Genomic DNA, 8756 nt, shown 5'->3' on the forward strand with positions numbered 1-8756 from the left:
GGAGGGCAGGGAACAACTACAAGCAGACCTGGACAGGTTGGACAAATGGGCAGAAAACAACAGAATGCAGTTCAACAAGGAGAAATGCAAAGTGCTGCACCTAGGGAGGAAAAATGTCCAGCATACCTACTGCCTAGGAAATGACCTGCTTGGTGGCACGGAAGCGGAAAGGGATCTTGGAGTCCTAGTAGACTCCAAGATGAACATGAGTCAGCAGTGTGACGAAGCCATCAGAAAAGCTAATGGCACTTTATCGTGCATCAGCAGATGCATGACGAACAGATCCAAGGAGGTGATACTTCCCCTCTTTCGGGCACCGGTCAGACTGCAGTTGGAATACTGCGTGTAATTCTGGGCGCCACACTTCAAGAGGCATGTGGATAACCTGGAGAGGGTCCAGAGAAGGGCCACTCGTATGGTTAAGGGCTTGGGGGCCAAGCCCTACGAGGAGAGACTAGAGAACCTGGACCTTTTCAGCCTCCGCAAGAGAAGGTTGAGAGGTGACCTTGTGGCTGCCTATAAGTTCATCACGGGGGCACAGAAGGGAATTGGTGAGGTTTTATTCACCAAGGCGCCCCCGGGGGTTACAAGAAATACTAGAGAGCACTTTTTACAAGAAATAATGGCCACAAGCTAGCAAAGAGCAGATTTAGACTAGACGTTAGGAAGAACTTCTTCACAGTTAGAGTGGCCAAGGTCTGGAATGGGCTCTCAAGGGAGGGGGTGCTCTCCCCTACCCTGGGGGTCTTCAAGAGGAGGTTAGATAGGCATCTAGCTGGGGTCATCTAAACCCAGCACTCTCTCCTACCTATGCAGGGGGTTGGACTTGATGATCTATTGAGGTCCCTCTGACCCTAACATCTATGAATCTATGAATCTATGAAACCCACTTGGCCACCCTCAGGTGGCTGCTCATTGTGCTAGGTAGGAGGAGTGGGTGGAAGGCAGCTGGGAACTAGAGCTGTAGCCCTGCAGATTGGGGAAGGAGCTGCAAGGCTGCATTTCCCCCGCCCTTCCCCCCCCACCCCCGGGCCGCCTGCAGCTGTGTGGCAGGGGCAGGGGCAGGAGGAGGAGGCATTGCTGGAAGGAGGGAAGCTGAGCAGCACCAGGAGCAGCCTGCTAGAAGCTGTACACGCTGGCTCAGCCCCATTTGGAGCACTGCAGTGGCAGCTGCGGGCTGAATCCTGTCAATTGGCAAGCGTGCCCATGAGCTGGATCCAATCATTTGGTGGGCTAGATCCAGCCCACGGGCCATATTTTTCCTGCCCCTGGTCTAAAGCAATTCCTTTTTCAGTGCTGAAATAAAGCAACTCTTGATTCTTTACTATTCTCACTCAATACTTAATATTTTGCAAGACTAAGCCCTTAGCTATAACATCAGTAACACTACTTCTGTGCTGTAGCTTTTCCAAATCCTTTGTAATTTTGCTTTGTTTAACCTGTAAAGATCCTGAATGCTTGTGCAGGTTTCCAGGTTAATAGTCCCAGGTTTATATAAAGACATGGTTCAACATTGGCAGTCTTAAAGTTCTCTGTTCTATTAGGTTTCTTTCATAGCCTAAAACAGTACTTTTGTTTTAGTTCAGTCAAAATGAGTTTACAGTGTCTGATGAAAGACAAGTTATGAAAGGTCCATCCGCTGCTAAAGGAATGCATGGAGAGTATCAAGATCTCTGTGGAGAATTCAGACACCAGCAGCGCAAAAGAGATCCATTATAGCAGGATGTAAAAAGAACAAGAACAGGAGCACTTAGTGAATTTTGGCGAGAAAGGAAAAGCAGCCAAGGCAATGGAAAAGAAGTGCTATTTGCTGAGGATGATAGTAGACCTAACAGAGTTTGATCAAGTTACACAATTAGTGGAAGAATGAAAGGCAGTGTATTTAAGATATATGGGACCTGTTTATCATTTGCGTTTAGGCTCTTAGTATGGAAGGACCTTATAGGGAACTTTAAGTATAAAAAATATCCTTTTCCATTATCAGAACAGTGTAAAAGGTTCTCACAACCAAAGAGAATAAGATACACAGCTTTTAGTTAAAAATTTTACATGATACCACCTTAGAAGACTGTTAATATGGGTGTAGGGATGTGTTGTGGACATGGACTCAAAACTGGTTGGTGGGCAACTAAACTAAAATGATCACATTGTAGAGATGTGTCTAGACAGGTGCTAACAGGAATCTGGGAGTTTAGTTTTGTAAAGAGGTTTATTAATGATCTGTATGAAGCTTTTCTTTCCTTTACCTATAGGCATTGTTTTAGTTGATAGAAATGTAAATAGCACATTGTTTGAATTTTCAGATTATGTTACCATGTACTGGGATGTGTTAAAAACATCAGGGAGGACAGAGATGTAATAATACAAAGACATCTGTGAAACTAGGCATAATATAGGAGATAAACAAACTATATGTATGTGCGGTTTGGATATAGTTGTATATAGTCCACCTAGACTAGGGGTGTCAAATGTCATGCTGGATCCAGATTGCAGGGTTCCTCGCAGGCCAGCTCTTCAGGGTAAATGGCAGTTTTGGTGGCACTGGCAGTCAGGCCAGCATTAGTGAGGCAAGTAGCTACAAGCCAAGTGGCCACAGGGGTGAGTGGGGTTTTCAGCACTGCATCCCTCAATCCCTGCCATGTCCAGTGGAGCTCCAGGACACTGGGTTCTGCAGCTGTCCCACTAGCCACACTCGCCCACAGGCTGGATGGAGTGGCACCATGGGTCAGATCCAGCCCATGAGCTGTATGTTTGACAGCCCTGATTTAGACAAACACACAGGAAGATTTGACCTGTGCCCTGCAGAGCAGGTAGACATGTCTGCATTATCTTTGTTCCCTGCCTAGGACTATTGCCCACCTGCTCCCACTTCCTGGAAGCAAGGCTTACAGCACCCTTGAGTAGGTAACCTGGTGCCCCTCTCAGGCTAGCTATCTTAGGGTGTGCTGCTTAGTGCATGGTGATGACTGCTAAATGGGAGCAATGAAGCCTCTATTTAGGTATACACCAAGTACCAGTGAAGGGTAGGACATGCTTAACAGAGGTTCTCCCAGGCCCATAGTCTAATTTAAATTGTGATGGGCTAGCTGGCAGTGACTTAGCCCAGGGGTTTTGAGGGGGTAAAAGATGATTGGAGGACCCTTTCCTCACCAATCAGGCCCCAGAGACTCACCCTCCATGTTCCCTGATTGGCTCCTTGGGTCACCTGGAGGGGGATAAAAGGGGCAGCACAGCTGACTCAGAGGAGACTATCGAGGGACCGCAAGGAAGGAGCTTCAAAGAGCTGTCAAAGAGCTTGGCCAGCGGGGTGGGAGCAGTTGCCCCAGAAGAACCTGAAGGAGTGGGACCTGCAGGCAGCAGTTGGACTCTCAGCAGCGCGGCGTGCGGCCGGTAGGAAAGGCTCCCCACTGGGCTCCAGGATCCCCTACGAGAGGCTGCAGCCAGCTGGAGAGGCTCCCCCAGCTCCAGCAAGGATCTGAGCAGCGACCTGAGAGGTTCCCAGCCCTGCTTCTAGCTACTCCAATAAGAGGTCAGGAGGCTCGATGTAAGGCAAGGGCTCCTGGAAGGTCAAGACCCCTAGCCACTTGTTATAATAGCAGCACTGGTGGCTGTGTGGTAGAGTTTCTGCCTACCATGTGGGAGATCTGAGTTCAAGTTTCTGTTGGGGTGTGTGAATAGGGAGAAATACTTGTAGTGGAAAGGGGCTATTGTGTTTTCTCCCCCTCCAGGTACCTAGGCCCTATATTCCTTGTTATTTGACATTTTGTATTTTGTGCCTTTTATATTTCACCAACCAGTATTGTTTGCTCTGCTGTTGGTGTTTTATATTTTGGTTAACCCTGTCTTTTGTCAACTGGATGAATATGTCTATGATTGTAAGTGTCTAACCATTGTTGAATCCTGCCCCCTCGGGGCATTGTAGTGTCCCGTATACCCCCTGGTTTATACTGGTTATGTTCCCAGTACTGTTCTCTCATTAAAAGGTATATGGTTAAGTCCCCATTGGTGGTCTAGCTCTGCTGTATATGGGGAGGAGAGTCCTTACACCTCCTACAGCGCTAGTGCACCTGCTTTGATCCCTTCAATTGGAGAGGGGGTACCTCTTGGAGTACCGCCCAGGTTACACCCCTGAGTAGGTAACCTGGTGCCCCTCTCAGGCTAGCTATCTTAGGGTGTGCTGCTTAGTGCATGGTGATGGCTGCTAAATGGGAGCAATGGGAGCAAATACCTCTATTTAGGTATACACCAAGTACCAGTGAAGGGTAGGACATGCTTAACAGAGGTTCTCCCAGGCCCATAGTCTAATTTAAATCATTACAATATATTTCCATGTCATAAATTAAATGTCATGTTCTTCCTGAATCCAGTACTGTCTTTTGATTTTCAGGTTACCTTTTGCCATGTTATCTTGGTCTGGAGATAACTACTATCTGGCATGGACCTCACCAGAGTCATCTCTGCTTTATCACTTCACAGGGCTAACCTTGAAAATATGTGCTATACCATGCTTCCGAGCAAGAAGTGACCTCTCAGATCACTGGACCTAGAGCCTTCAGGGAATTAAGGATTATCTTCTACAACTTTGAATCCACCCGGAGGTGCACAGAGAGTCTGTGTAATACTTTGAGTACATGTATCATGTACTCTGTGGCCCATCTCTCAAAGGCTCCAGATTTCTTCATTCTGCCTCAGCTAATGCTTTCATAGTCTTCAGTACCTTAGAAAGGAATAACTAGAGCTTATTGCAGTAACTCTTGAGTTCTAGAAGCAGCAGTGGCTCCTGTTGTGGCTCAGAGGTTGTGAATCATTTTGGTGAAAACAGACCTCAGTAAAGGTGGCCTAGACACAGCTTCTGGGAATTGCTAAAGATGTACTTGCAGATTTCTCCCTAACCTTGGAACTTTTTCCAGCTACTCAGTTGGTCTAATAAAAGATATCACATCTACTCGAAGAACCTTGCCTGCCTCTGTCCTTAGACCAGTACAGCTACAACCAAAAACCCGGTAACCTTGCATGAATCACAGTCAGTTCATTTTCATTCAGATTTCTAATTTCATCAGTCATTGGGGAGAGTAATCAGGCTGTATATATTAGGCTTTATGTAGAAAAGGGGCAGAATCAAGTATCACCAATACATTGATGGCACCACTGTCTAAAATGTCATGCAGTCTCCCTTAATGGCTTGTCATACTCACTGGGTCTAATCCAGTAGGGATTTTGTTGCTGATTTCAGCGGGAACAGGAATGTGTGTATGGATGTGAATACTGAATGCTGGGGGTGTCTACATGTTGGGTACATTCCAAAATGATATTTCATTAGGAAAAAAACAAGATGAAGGATAGATATAAGGTAATGGGTAAGGGGCTCCTAACCCCTGTTACAGAAGAGACAGAAGCTGGATGCAGAGCTCTAATCCTGCTTGCAAAGAGGCAGATTGCAGGTGCAGGCCACAGAGGCAGGCTTTAAAGTAGTATGTGTGCTAATTAGTGAAATGGAAAACCCCTATACCTAGTTAAGAATCACAGGTCAGGTGACTGGAAGTGGTAGAGCATGGAGCCACATAAGCCTGAATGGGAGGGAGTCTCAAACTGATTCAGAGCCTGGAGAGAGAAGGAGCTTTGTCAGGACAGTCTCACAGGAGAAGCAGCTCTTCAGGGTGAGTTTCATATAGGATTATAGGAAAGTAAGACTGGAAGGGATTTCACAAAGTCATCTAGCCCAGCCCCTTGCTTAAGGCAGGATTCTCTCTGACTAAACCTTCCCAAATAAGTGTCTGTCCAACCTGCTCCCAACAATTTCCAGGGATGGAAATTCCACAACTTTCCTAGGTAGCCTGTTCTAATGCTTGGCTACACTCATAGTCAGAACGTTCCACGTAGTCTCCAACCTAAATTTCCTTTGCTGTAGCTTGAGACATTGTCCCTACAGCCACAGAGAAAAGTCCATCTTCATCCTCTCTATAATTGCCCTTCAGGTATTTGAAAACTGTCATTGACACCCCCACACTAGTCTTCTCTTCTCCAGACTATATAACCCTCATTCTCTCAGCCTTTCCTTATAAATCTTTACTCCCAGGACCCTAATAATTTGTTGCTTTTCACTGAACTCTTTCCAATCTGTCCACACCCTTCTTGAACTATGGGGCCCCAAACTGGACACAGTACTCCAGATAAAGCTTCACGGATGCTGAATAGAGCAGAACAATAATTTCCCTTGATTTGCAAGTGACACTCCTTTTAATACAACCCAGTATCCTGTTGGCTTTTTTGCAACAAGAGCACACTGTTGGCTTGTGGCAGGCCAGTAGGGGGTGCTCCTAAGTTGAGCCACCCACCTCACTGTGCCCGACCACTTTCCAGGCTCAGAGTGCCTCCCTGGGGGCGCCTCACGTCTGGCTGACCCCCTTCCTGGAGCACACCCACTAGCCTGGGGTAAAAACTGCCACCAACCAGGGCTGGGCTTGATTCTGGCTCTGTGTCCCCTGGGTAACACAGACTTGGTAGCCCTCGAGGGTACTTGATTCACTTCAAGCACTTGGGGGTGCTTCCCTCAGTTGGAAGCACAAGTAGTGGTCTCCCTTAGTCCGCTGAACCAAGGGGACCCCAAGGCATAATCTAGACCCACACCCAATAAGTCTCCCATGCTAGGTACACAGGAGATCTTTGTTGATTACAAGGGGTAGGGTTGGAATAGGGTACAGGGTAGAGAAATATCAGATAAATCTCATAGAGCAAACTGGCATGGCCGGGTAGCCTTTGACCACGCATCTGAGTTACTGCAAGCTATACATCTAGTTAGATCTCAGGTAGCTTACTCATGAGTATCATCCAGAGGCAGGTGGAAATTCCCTCTGGAGGCAGGCAGTTTCTTGATCATGAGTTTTGAGAGAGAGAGCAAGTTTCAGATGGTCCAGCTCTTCTCTCTGTGAGTCTTCCTCATGGCTGCTGCCCCCTCCTCCTGGGCAGTCCTTAACTTATATAGCCCTTATGACCTCATTTACCTGGTCCAATGGAGGCCAGCATCTGTTGGATGTCAGCCAACCAATCTGAAATGCATCACTAGTTGCTGGGCAGACTGGCAATTCCTAGCTCCCCAGGGAGCCCGAGCCCCTCACCCAGGTATGTGATGCCAGTAATGTAGGCAGAGGGAGCAGGTTTCCCCCCTCCCTCAGGAATGTATCCAGCTCAGGTTACCTAAAGAGAGAGGGTAAGGTATGTACCCTCTGTAGGGCCCATCCTAACCAAATTGTCACAGAGCAGAGTTTTTGGGGAGAAACAGAGGTGGCCTTCTACCACATGGCTCATATTCTGATTGTGGTTTACTGTAACCCCCAGAACCTTCTTTGTAGTACTGCCACATAGCCAATCATTCCCTTGTCTGTCTTCCATTCAGTTATGCTATACAAAATGCAGGACTTTGCACTTGTTCTTTTTGAATTTCATCTGGTTGCTTGCAGACCATTGTATCAGTCTATCCAGGCCATTTTGGATCCTAACTCTGCTCTGCATTATGTGCAACTTCACCCAACTTGGTGTCACTGCTGCAGGGTGAAATTGCCCCATGCTCCTCTGTTTTCAGGAGGCACACTAGAGCTAATTCAGGAAGCAGCTGTAGCAGAAAGGCATGCCTGTATTAAGCAGACAGGCTCACCTTTCTTCTGCAGTTCCCAGTTCAGCTCCAATGTGCCTCCTGAAAGCAGAGGTATGTGGGGCAGTTCTACCTGGTGGAGCAACATGTATATCCAGGCCACTGCTCCCACCAGGTAGAAGTGTCCTATGCACTTCCATATTCAGGACACATGTTGGAGCTGATCCAGGAAGAGCTGCAGCAGAAAGGGTCTCAGTTTGGCTCCACCGTGCATCCTGAAAACGGGCACATGGGGCAATTTCACCCCTTATTGGCAGTGGTGGTAATGCTGGCATTGTGGCACCCCTGGCAGATGCTCGCAGCACCCCAGTTGAGAGCCATTGTAATAGTATGAATGTCTTCCTAGGTTCCAGTAGAAAACATACTTCTTAAGGATACTTTTTCTTTATATGAACCCAACGAATATGGAAACAAAAGAACAAAGTATCCTTCTACACTCCTAAATATTTATAATTTTGTTGATTCCTGCACACTTGCTGTATGGATTTAGGGTTGCTAGGAAATGGATAATTACTAGTTATGAGAATGTCATAGCTGAAGTATATTGTATTTTAGTTCAGGTTTCTGCAGTCATAATGATTAGAGAAGAAAGAGATTTACATCTATGTAACACCATCCTGTTTTAGTCAGTCTGATACTATGTTAATAGAATATGGCTTATGTCTTTTACTGAGCTGGGTTTGTGAGTTAACGATGACTGCCAGGCATTGTGAGGCCTAGTGTTGTTTGTACATGGTAATCTTTGGTGAAGAGCAATATGTGTTTTGTCTTATCAAGGAACATGTAGCACCGTTATATAATACCCTGCAGGGAACAGTATAAGAAGCCAAGTGTCAAGAGAAAGAAGAGAAGAAAAGAAATTATAGTCAAGTTAAAGGAAGATTAAGAAGAATAAATATTGTGATCTGTACATTTAAGTGGGTGAGGAATATGAACAGTTTCAGTAACAAAGATGGCAGAAGCCATTCTGGAAAGGCTATGGAGAGGAGTGCTGGTAAAGAAGGCCAGGCAGTGGGGACAAATAGCATACTTGAGGTTCTAGGGACACAAGGAAAGACAGAGGATGATAGCAGGAGTGATGGCATGAGTTTGAGAAGATTTTTCTCAG

The sequence above is a fragment of the Alligator sinensis genome, unplaced genomic scaffold (assembly GCF_000455745.1).
Source record: "Alligator sinensis unplaced genomic scaffold, ASM45574v1 scaffold58_2, whole genome shotgun sequence".
NCBI lineage: Eukaryota > Metazoa > Chordata > Crocodylia > Alligatoridae > Alligator > Alligator sinensis.